The following is an 11,928-nucleotide window of genomic DNA, read 5'->3' as shown; positions in this document are numbered from 1 at the left end:
AAGATCCTGGTGGGCATCAGTTCCACGGGGCTGCGAAGAGTTGGACACGACTGAGCAACTGAGCAGCAGCACAGGGAGACAGAGCAGATAATATTAACGGATTACTGACCAGAAGAAAGAAGAGAATTAATGATGTAGGGAAAGAAGGGAGGAAGGGAGGAAGGAAGGAAGGACGGAAGCGGTCATGAGGAAGGAAGAGCTATAGACAAAGAAATAAGCAAATAGCACCTCTGCTTTCTCTTTGGGAGCTGTACCTGCTCCATCTCTGAACTACGCAGGTTCTGGTCAGTTCCCAGAACAAATCTGTGGACCAAACCCAAGTCTTCCTCACCAGCCTGGTCCAAAACTTGATCTTTTTCCATCTGCTCCATAATGAGAGTGCAGAGGCTGCAAAACAGATGTCTGGGGAGAGCCAGAGCAAGGAAAGGCAGGGTGGTGAGTGTGGGGAAGGAACGAAAGCAAAAGCAGAGCAGAAGGAACGAAAGCAGACGCAGAGCAGAACTCAGGCAGGACACACAACAGAGGGCCTAGAGCCACACTCCTGTTTTCTGTGAAGCAGACAGATGGAGAAACTGAACTCCGGCCAGTCGTTTGGCAGGGCCAGCAATGACCTCAACTTGCTGGCCCAGCCAGAGACTGTAAGACTGTGTCTCCGGAAAGCCTCCCCAGGCAGTAGGAGGGGGCGCTCTCTTGGGGTCCCAGGGGGCGGGGAGTCTGAAGTTAGAGCTGAGAAAACAGGGACGGAATGTTCAGAGCGAGCAGAGGGAGAAGGCAGGCAGCGAGTGGGACCTCAGAAGGAAGGGAGGGGGGAAGCTGGAAAGGCGGCGGGAACTAGTGAAAGCAGAAACCACTCTGTATTCTTGCTGGTCCTTCAAGGATGTCATTTATTTGGAAGTACTTGGGTTGATTTCTTATTCATGGCAGCCCTGGTGGCCCCTTCAAGCACAGGTCCCCATCTGTTTTCAGAGGCTCCACTTGGACCTTAGAGAGCTTCAGATTTACTTTTCTCCAGTGGTTACCATTATAATTACATCAAGTCAAAGTCAGCACCCACGGCCCAGGAATGAGCAACTGCCATCCAGAAATGTGAGCTGAGACTCTCCCCAGGGAAGACCTCCCTGGGCTGCAGTCAGTATACTCATCCAATACAGGCTGGAGCTGCTGCAGGTCAAGACACAGGAAAGGCCTCTGAGGAATTGACTGGCAGGTACAGAAGCGACTTAAGGCAGGCATTCTCATGTCTGAGAGAACCAGGAAAATACTAGTTTTCAAAAGAGGTCTCCAGTTGGTGGACAATGGGTAAAATGCAAAGCCAGGGAGGGGAGGCAGAGATGCAAGACAGCGTGCTGGTTTATTCATCCGTTTACTGGCCTGTGAAGAATACACCCATTAGCTGAAGGCCTCTGGGCAAATGTACAGAAACGTTATTACTGCGGTATGATCCAACTAAATTAAATCCAGGGCCTAAACACACACACAGATCCCATAAAAGGGAGGAGAGGAAAGGAGGAGGGTTATATGAGGTGGGGATGGGAGGTGGGGGAGTGCTGTGTGAGGCAGAATGAAGCAATAAAGTGGTACCGGCCAAACCTAGAGATGGACTCAGCCGAGGCCTTCAGAGCCAACAAATGTATGTCCTCTGAGACCCTGGGCTAGGAAGAGCCTGTCTCGTCTTAGTAACTATGCACCTCTCTAATACTTTGCTCTTGACACCTCCATGCCTTGCACTCTCTGTTCCTTCCTTTCTGAAATACCCTTTTCCCAACTCCAGTAAATGCCTGTGAAAGTGTTAGTGTTAATCACTCAGCTGTGTCCTACTCTTTGCAACCCCATAGACTGTAGCCTGCCAGGCACCTCTGTCCATGGAATTCTCCAGACAAGAATACTGGAGTGGGTTGCCATTTCCCTTTCCCGGGAAACTTCCTGAACTAGGGATCAACCCTGGGTCTCCTGCATTGCAGGCAGATTCTTTACCATCTGAGCCACCAGGGAAATACACAAGAAAATGCCTATATGCACATCAAAACCCAGCCCCAAGGCTGCTCTTCCCAGAAATCTTTCCCTGGTTCCCCTCTGCTTCTGAAGAGTTAATCAGGGACTTCACCTTCCAATGCAGGGGGTGGGGGTTCAATCCCTGGTCTGGGAGCTGAGATCTCACATGTCTTGAGGCCAAAAAACCGAAACATAAACCAGAAGCAGTATTGTACCAAATTCAATAAAGACTTTTAAAAATGGTCCACATAAAAGAAAATTGTTAAAAAAGCTCTACTGAGCTACCTCTCCATTTTATTTTTATCATTGTGGCATCACCTTTATTACATTCTTTTACGTGTCTGTCTTATTGATTACACTGAGAGGTCCTTACTCCGCTCTGGCTGACATAATGATTAGCACAGAGCAACTCAAAATTTGTTCATTTGAGTTGAGATGAAGACTTGGAAATATTTTGAGATATAAACATTCAAAAACTGAGTTAAATGCAAAAAAAAAAAAATGTTGAGGGGAAAGTTCTAGAAAAGAAAGTCGTTTGAGCGGATACAGGAGTTCAGCCAGTAAAATAACTAACCAATGTTTTGATCCAAAGGGAGGGGAGTAGAGCTAGAGGGAACAGGTACAGAAATCAGGCAACAGTTATTCCAGAAATCAAGGAATTTTGGCAGAAGGGCTGTAAAATCAGTGCATGTGAAACGTAAGTACCTTTTATCAACAATGACGAGTGCTTCTCTGTCTCATCATTTTCAGATGGTGTGGTGGCTTTGCACTGTTCCTCTCGACCGATCGTGCAAGCATAAAATACTTGATCCAAGTTTAGAACTCTGTCAGGTTTCCTGATAAATTTGAATAACTGATAAAATTGGCTGTAGACACACAAAATAAGACAAATACCTTGTTCACTGACAGGAAGTCTCTATCTTCTCATCAGGAAAGAAATGAAAACAAAGTCTGGAATTCAAAAATATGAAAGACATCCAGGAAAGTTCAATGTATAATTTTTTTTTTTACGCAGTGTTCTTATTTATTTTATTTTTCCGTCTTTGTTGCTGCACACAGGCTTTCTCTAGTTGCAGTGAGCTAGGCTACTCTCTAGTTGTGGGGTGTGGGATTCTCATTTCGGTGGCTTCTTTTGTTGCAGAGCATGGGCTCTAGGCGAGGGCTCGGTACTTGTGAAGCAGCGCCTAGTCGTTCCATCGCACTGTGGAATCTTCCTGGACCAGGGATCAAATCTGTGTGCCCTGCATTGGCAGACTGATTCTTTTTTTTTTTATTGGAGGCTAATTGCTTTACAATATGACAGTCTGATTCTTACCTACTGGACCACCAGGGAACTCTCATGTGTATCATTATTCTCAAATAGCAACAGCTAGTAAAATCAGTGGACATGGCGCATTTATATGACAGATGTGTTTGTATTTTAATAGACGGTATGAGCCAGGACACCTACAGGATGGCCCTTGGTGATCCCCACGTTCTATTCTTCACCCTTATGTATACTAGTAGCAAATAAGATAACAGCAGAGGCAATGGGTTATATCTTCCCGGAAGAGATTACAGAGACTCCAGCTTCTAGGGCTGGTGCTCTCTCGATCTCTTGCTTGTTTTCCCTGAGCAAAGCCAGCTGCCGCTATGAGTCACTCTATAGAGAAGGTCATGGCCAACAGTTGTGTGAATGAACTTGGAAATGGATTTTCTCTCAGTTGGCCTGGAAGACTGCAGCCCCAGCCAACACCTTGACTATAGCCTAGTGAGCTGCCCTCAGCCAGAGGTACGCAATAAAGCTGTGCTTGGCTTCCTAACCAACAGAAACTTTGGGAAAATAAATGTTTTAAACGGCTGAGTAGATAAGAATGCGTCATAAAACTACTGTATCTCCAACTAAATGGTATATAATAAAATCACATTAATGAAATACTAAATATGCTAGTATAATACGTATGTTCAGTTGCTCAGTTGAGTCTGACTCTTTGCGACCTCCTGGAGCCTGGAGCCCACCAGGCTCCTCTGTCTATGGAATTTTCCAGGCAAGAATACCAGAGTGGGTTGCCATGTCCCTCTCCAGTGGATCTTCCCGACCCAGGAATTGAACCTGCATCTCCTGAGTTGGCAGTCAGATTCTTTACCACTGTGCCACCAGGGAAGCCCTAACTAGTATAATATGCTGGTTATTAATATACACTAGTTTTAATATACTAGTGTTAGTATATGCTTATGTTTATGGAACACTTACCATATGCTAGGCACTGTGTTAAAAAGTGTGATTGGGCTACCTAAATTAAATACATCCTTTTGAAATTAGTACATTCATAGGAAAGCATAGAGAAAAGGAAGGAGAGATGAAAAGGAAGAAGAGATAAAGAAGGGAAAAAAGAGAGTGGGAGAAAGAAAGAAATCACACAGAAACCACAGAATAACCTTTAATATTCACTTAGGGACTTCCCTGGTGGTCCAATGGTTAGGACTCTGCTTCCAAAGCAGGGGATGCAGGTTTGACCTCTAGTCAGGGAACTAAAATCCCACAATCCTTGTGGCCAATAAAATAAAATTAAAATTAAAAAATAAGACTTTCTATAATTTTAGTACTACAACTTACTTGAAATGTAGAAAATCTTATGAGCTTCCATAGAAAAGAATTAAACAACTAAAACATCCAGTCAAAGAACCAAAGAAATTTGTTACTCTGCCTGGAGCAGAAAGCCTGAGAGAGGAATTTAATAATTTTTTAATGTATACTATTTTGAAGATTTTGGTAGCTTTACATTTATCACTTCCACAAAAATTAGGACAGAATAAAAATGAACTTCTCTTGGAGTTTAGTTTAAATGATATCTTGGAGAGATTTCCTGAATATAAGTCCATGAATAATTAAAATTCATTTAATCAGTCAACAGACTTTCTATACTCCAGCCATTCTGTTAATATGCAGTTGGAATAGAACAGAAATAAAACAAATATGGTTTTGCTTTTATATTACTCACAACCTTTTCTAAGGAAAGTTGTAGAAATTCTTTCTTTGGCGATAGTGGGGTGATTTGATGTTGATGTATTTCTAGAAACAGAAAGATGGATTGAATGATTAGTAAAAGTTAGATCTGAATCTCATGACAGGAAAATTGGAATTTGCTTGTTTTTTTTAATTAATATATAAAAATAAATTTTATTTATTCATGGCTGTACTGAGTCTTCTTTGCTGCGTGGGCTTTTTCTACTTCTGGTGAGCAGGGGCTACTCTCTAGTTGCAGTCTGCAGGTCTGTGGCTTCTCTTGTTGTGGAGCACAGGCTCTAGTCATGCGGACTTCAACAGCTGCAGCTCCTGTGCTCTTAGAGCACACGGGCTTAGAGGCATATGGGATCCTCCCACTTCAGGGATCGAACCATGTCTCCTGCATTGGTAGGTGGATTCTTTACCACTGAGCCATCAGGGAAGTCCTGGAATTTGTTTGTTATTGGGTTCAGCTGGAGAAGGATATGGCAATCCACTCCAGTGTTCTTGCCTGGAGAATCCCAGGGACGGCGGAGCCTGGTGGTCTTCCGTCTGTGGGGTCGCACAGAGTCGGACACGACTGAAGCGACTTAGCACCAGCAGCAGCAGCACCCCTTGCATTTTCTGGTATAAGTGAAGGAGGCCTTCAGAGCTGTTCAGACGGACTTCTGGGTTGGGCAGAAGTACAAGGCTATCTTTCTTATCTTGAACCTTGATAATCTTTCCACTTGAAGATCCTTCTCCCTAGTTCCCATAAGAGTGATCTTTAACAAACCACACCAAAACTTAGGGTTTTGAAAGAAAAACAGTTTATTATTTTCCATGATTTTGTACGTTGACTAGGCAGTAAGTCTGCTTGACATGGTGTTGGCTGAAAAATCCCAAATGGTCTCACTCATGGCTCTCTGGTGCTGGCTGCCCATGGAAATGAGCCTCTGATGGGGCTGCTGCAAAAGCCTCAGTTCTCACCTATGTCGTATCTACAGCTGACTCACTTGGGCTTCTGACAACATGGCCCTGGTGGAGAGAAGAAACATCCCAAGAGGCAAAGGAAGAAGGTGCAGATCTCTTAGCATCTCCCTCACTTTGTTCTCAGTTTTTTATTTTTTGGCTATGCTGCTGGGCACGAGAGGGCTTCCCTCCTAGCTCAGTTGATAAAGAATCTGCCTGCAATGCAGGAGTGAAGTGAAGTCGCTCAGTCATGTCCGACGCTTTGAGACCCCATGGACTATAGCCCACCAGACTCCTCCATCCATGGGCTTCTCCAGGCAAGAGTACTGGATTAGGTTGCCATTTCCTTCTCCAGGGGATCTTCCTTACTCATGGATCGAACCTGGGTCTCCCGTCTTGTAGGCGGACGCTTTACCATCTGAGCCACCAGGGAAGTCCGTAATGCAGGAGACCCGGGTTCAATTCTTGGGTTGGGAAGATCCCCTGGAGAAGGAAATGGCTACCCACTCCAGTACTCTTGCCTGGAGAATCCCATGGACAGAGGAGCCTGGCGGGCTACAGTCCGTGGGGTTGCAAGAGTCGGACACAACTTAAGGACTAAACCACCACCTGGGCATGAGGGATGTTAGTTTCCCGACGAGGAATCAAACCAGTGCCCTCTGCAGTAGAAGAATGGATTCTTAACCACTGGGCCACCAGGGGAATCCCAGGTCTCAGCCTCACAAGTTCCCCAGCATCACTCCCACTATATTCTGTGAGGTAAAAGAAGTCTGCAGGGTCTGCAAATTCCAAATTAAGGGAAGGAGAAATAGACTTCGCTCCTTGATGAGAGGAGTGGAAAAAAAAAAGTGTCACAGGGCTTCCCTGGTGGCTCAGAAGGTAAATAATCCATCTGCAATGAGAGACTTGGGTTTGATACCTGGATAGGGGAAGTCCCCTAGAGGAGGCCGTGGCAACCACTCCAGCATTCTTGCCTGTTGAATCCTCTTGGACAGAGGAGCCTGGCAAGCTGCAGTCCACGGGGTTGCAAAGAGTTGGACAAAACTGGCACAGCAGAGCACTCATGTCACAAGGATAAATGGAATCTTTAACAGATTAGCTAAGAGCCAAAGAACATTTATGTTTTGCCCTTTCCCTGAAGCCTAACTCCCTCTCATCACAATTCTAAGGACCTCATGTATGCTGGATAAGATAGAAAAAGTTCAGTCTTTGGTTTCTGAGGCATCCGACACTGTTCTGCGGCTTACCCTTCATTGATGGAAGTGTTCGAGTTTCTTCCCCAGACACCTGTCTCTTGACTGTACCCCACTCCTGTGTCTCTATTTACCATCTTTTGCTTCTGCTCCCAGATCAATACCTCAGTCTCTTCTGCACCAGAAAGTAAAATAGGCATCTCTTGTTGGATGTTTCATTAGCACCTTGAGTCCGTCAGGCTTTATCTTAGAGATCATTTAAGCAGAAAAGGGCAGGTGGGGGCGTCAGAGGTGGGGAAGCTAAAGAACAGACTCCTAGCAGTAACCTCCAAGAGACCAGTACCCATCTTCTGGAGGTCACCTCGCATGCTGAGATGTCACCACTCAGTCTGCAGGAGCACACAGGCTCTGCTGGAATCCACACTAGCAAAATGCATTTTCCCTCCCTGCCTCTCTCTTCACTTACGTGGCTTTCAATTCAAGTCTTCTCGGTTGCTGGAACATAAACCACATTTAAACTCTAGTTATAAAGGTCTAGGGCATGTAGTTTTTAGTTTTCCACCCTCTGTAATACAGGAAGGTGCCCAAGAAAGATATGTGAATAAATGTAAAGTAAGTTGCCTTATCTTTGCATATGGAAAATTGAGTCATTCTCTGCGTTGTTGCCCCTCTCATTCTAGAAATCTGCTACCATCGCCCAGATGAAGCATGTGAGTCATCCCTGAATTTCTTCCTCACCCTGAATCCCAGCACACACACACACTCACACACATACACATACATCCGTTTTCTCTCTTATTTCCATCACCACCCCAGGTCAGCCCAGTCTTTAACAGTCTCAACTCATCTCCCAGTGTCCTCGCCTTAATTGGTAATACAGAGCACTATGAGTAATTTTTCTAGCATTACTCAACTTAGGACATCCTGACTTAAACACCTCAGAGGCGTCTCATTATCCTTAGGACACAGATAGAACCTCTTGGTTCCATCTCTCATCACCAGCGCTCCAACCCACCCGCCCTGACCCATTTTGCATTTCGCTTTCCGACCGCACTGACTGACTTACAGCTCTGCAGAAGCTCCAAGCTCTCTTGTTGCTTCTAAGCCCTGTGCATCTTCCATTTGTACCACCTCCACCAAAATCCTTAATGGACCAATTTAGCATAACAACCCTATGTTCATCTGGCTAATTTCTACTCATTCTTTTCAGCTCAGCTTTGGATTGTTTTCCTGAATATCTCCATCACAATGTGGGCTTATTGTGGGCAGATGTTTTGCTCACTGTTGCATGCCCAAAGCCAAGCCAGGGACTGCTATTTGTGCCTCGAATACGGATGCCTAGTGTAGGGGAGAAACTGTACTTCCCAAGACTGAACACAAGAGGGCGACAAGTCACTTCTCTGGACCTGCTCTGACGTTCGGCTGAATTTTCCTACACCTCATTTACTATTCCAACTGACTGTTGACATAGTTCATGTAGCACAACTCTTGAGCTGTGCCCAACAGGATGAAAGATTCCTAATGACTCAGAACTGTACTTCATTTATATTCTGGCTGCCTTCTCAGTGCCAGGCACTTCACTACCTACTGGTAATTAAAGATGAATCAGTCCCACGTCCTCCATTCAAAGAACCTAGTGGGAAAGACAAGCGAACTTAACTTTATTCCCAGACATAGGAAGACACAACTCTTTTTTTTTTTTCAGTATCACTGACTTCTTAAAATGGCAGAAAGGTTAACTATTGGGTGTAAATAAGACTGAAACTTAGGGGCTTCCCCAGTGGCTTCAGTGGTAAAGAATCTGCCTGCCAACGCAGGAGACACAAGTTCGATTCCTGATCCGGGAAGATCCCACCTGCCACAAAGTCACTAAGCCCTTGCGCCACAACTACTGAGCCTGTGCACTGTAAGAGAAGCCACTTCAATAAGAAGTCCAGACCCCGCAACTAGAAAGCCTGTGTGCAGCACCAAAGACCCAGCACAGTAAAAAAATAAAACAAAGATAACCAAAATAAAATTATTTAAAGACAGAAACTTAGACTTTCCTAAGTGACATGTTTGAAAAGCATAATCACCACCAATCCAGCTAATTCTACCCCAGGTAGTTCTAGGGTAGTTGGAGAATTATGCCTCATCCTAAACCCATTATTCCCCCTCCCCATTTTGAATAGACTTTTTTTTTTGTCCAGAGCAGTTTTTATGTTCAGAGCAAAACTGAGTGGAAAGTACAGAGAATTTCCATATACTCCCTACCCTACATACTCACATCCTTCCCGAATGTCAGATCAGGGAAGCCCACTGTTACAAGAGTAAATTAGGGTTCACTCTAATTTAGAATTCTGTCCATTATGTGGGTTTTGACAAATGCGTACTGATATGCATCCACCATTATAGTATTGTACAGAGTAGTTTTTCTGCCTTCAAAGTACTCCGTGCTCCGCCTTTTCATGACTGCTTCTCCTCTGAGCCCCGACAACTGATCTTTTTGCTGCCTCTTAGTTTTTTTTTTTTTCTTTTTCCAGAATACATATAGCTGGAATCATATGGTATGTGGTTTTTTTTTCAGATTGCCTCTGTTACTTGATAATGCATTTAAATTCAGTCCATGCCTTTTCATGCTTGGTAATTTGTTGCTTTTTTGTGTTGAATAACAGTTAAACTGTGCATTCACCTACTTGACTGTTTCTGTTTGGGCAATTATGAAGCTGCAATAAGCATACATGTGCAATTTTTTGCATAAGTTTTTCCTTTGGATAAATACCAAGGAGCATGAGACTAGATCATATGGTAAGGGTATGTTTAGTTTTGTAAGAAACTAATCTGTCTTCCAAATTAGTGGTACCACTTTGGATTCTCAGCAGTGAATGGGAGTTCCTGTTGCTCGACAGCCTTGCTCTTGTTTCATGTTATCAGTATTTTGGATTCAGCCATTCTAATAGGCATGTAGTGATGTCTGATTGTTTTTTAATTCTCATTTCTCTAATGACATAGGATATGGAGCGTGTTTTCGTTTGTTTATTTGGCATCTATATTTTTATTGGTGAGGTACATGTTTCAGGTCTTTTGCTCATTTTAAAATCAGTGTTCTCTTTTAACATTTACGTATCTATTTGGCTGCATCAGGTCTCAGTTGTGGCAGGTGGGCTCTCGAGGACTTGGGCTCAGTAGTTGGACCCCTCTGGCTGAGCTGCTCCATGGCAGGTGGGATCTTAGTTCCCCAGCCAGGGACCGAATCTGAGTTCCCTGGACTGAACCCAAATACCTGCGTTGGAAAGTGGAGTGTTACCACTGAAGCTCTAGAGAAGTCCCTGTTTATTTTTCTTACTGATGATTTTTAAGGGTTATTTGTATATTTTGGATACCTATTCTTTATCTGATATGTATTTTGCAGATATTTTCTGCCAGTCTGTGGCTTGTCTTCTCATACTCTTGAGACCATGTTTTGCTGAGCAGAAATTCGGAATTTTAATGAAGTTTCAGCTTATTAATGACAGTGACTTTGTATCTAAAAGAGTCACCACCATACCCAAGGTCATTTATCTATGTTATCTTCCAGAAATTTTATAGCTTTTCATCTTATATTAGGTCTATGACACATGTTGAGCTAAATTTTTTAGAGAACAGCATAAGATCTGTGTCTAGATTCTTTTTGTGGGGTGAGGGGAGGGCATGTGGATGTCCAGTTGTTCTAGCACCATTTAAAATAATTTTTATTCATTTATTTATTTTTGGTTGTGTTGGGTCTTTGCTTTACGAGGGCTTTTTCTCCAGTTGTGGCGAGTGGGGGCTTCTGTCTAGTTGTGGTGCAAGGGCTTCTCACTGTGGTGGCTTCTCTTGTTGCAGAGCACGGGCTTTTGAGCTTGCAGGCTTCAGCAGTGCTTGTGCTCAGTAGTTGTGGTGCACGGGCTTAGTTGCCCCGCAGCATGTGGAATCTTCCCAGACCAGGGATTGAACCTGTGTGCCCTGCATTGGCAGGCAGATTTTTAATCACTGACCACCAGGGAAGTCACCAGACCATTTCTTAAAAAGACTGTCTTCGCTCCATTGTATTGCCTTTTATCCTTTGTTCTAGATCACCTGATTGTTATTTATGTAGGCCTGTTTCTGGACTCTATGGTGTATCTTTGATCTTTTGTTGCCAATACCACACTGCCTTAATTACGGCAGATTTAGACTGTTTGATGCACAGAAAGCCAAATGCTGAGACAGAGGTGTGCAGCAGAGAAAGGGTATATTCATGAGGCAGCCAAGCAAGGGGCACCAAGCTCAAATCCACCTCCCCAAAGGTGAAGAGCTTGGGATGTTTATGAGACAAAGAAGCAGGGTGGCCTGAAGTGGGGCTTCCTACGGGGAAAGAGATGGGAGGCAAGGTGAAGTAATCAGTGTTCTGTGCAGGCGTATCTGATTTTCGTGCTTCTCATGGGATGCTTGTTCAGAAAACGGCAGCATCAGCATGATCCCGGGGTGGAGGTTTTGACCCCCTGATGTCAAAGGTTATCAGGCCCAGTGGTTGGTTTGACCTGGACAAGACTAGCTCCCAGTTTCTGAAAAACAGTTTAAGCAATTGTAGTGTAGCATACATACACCAGAGGTGTTATTTATAAGGGCTGTTAAAAGAAGTCTTATGATGTTTCATCTAAGCTACATGAAGTTTTGAGCGTATGCAATCTGCAAGAACAATTAAAGCAAGCTTGGGCAATGAAGGCAGGTTACGGGTTATCATTTATTAAGCAAGTTATAGTTCGAAGGATCTCAATAGTAAGTCTTGAGGTCAGTTAGTTTCAGTTCTCCATTTTGTCGTCTGTT

The sequence above is a fragment of the Moschus berezovskii genome, chromosome 6, assembly GCF_049115385.1.
Source record: "Moschus berezovskii isolate FMDL1 chromosome 6, NW_MosBer_1.0, whole genome shotgun sequence".
Lineage (NCBI taxonomy): Eukaryota > Metazoa > Chordata > Mammalia > Artiodactyla > Moschidae > Moschus > Moschus berezovskii.
This window is presented reverse-complemented; position numbering follows the sequence as displayed.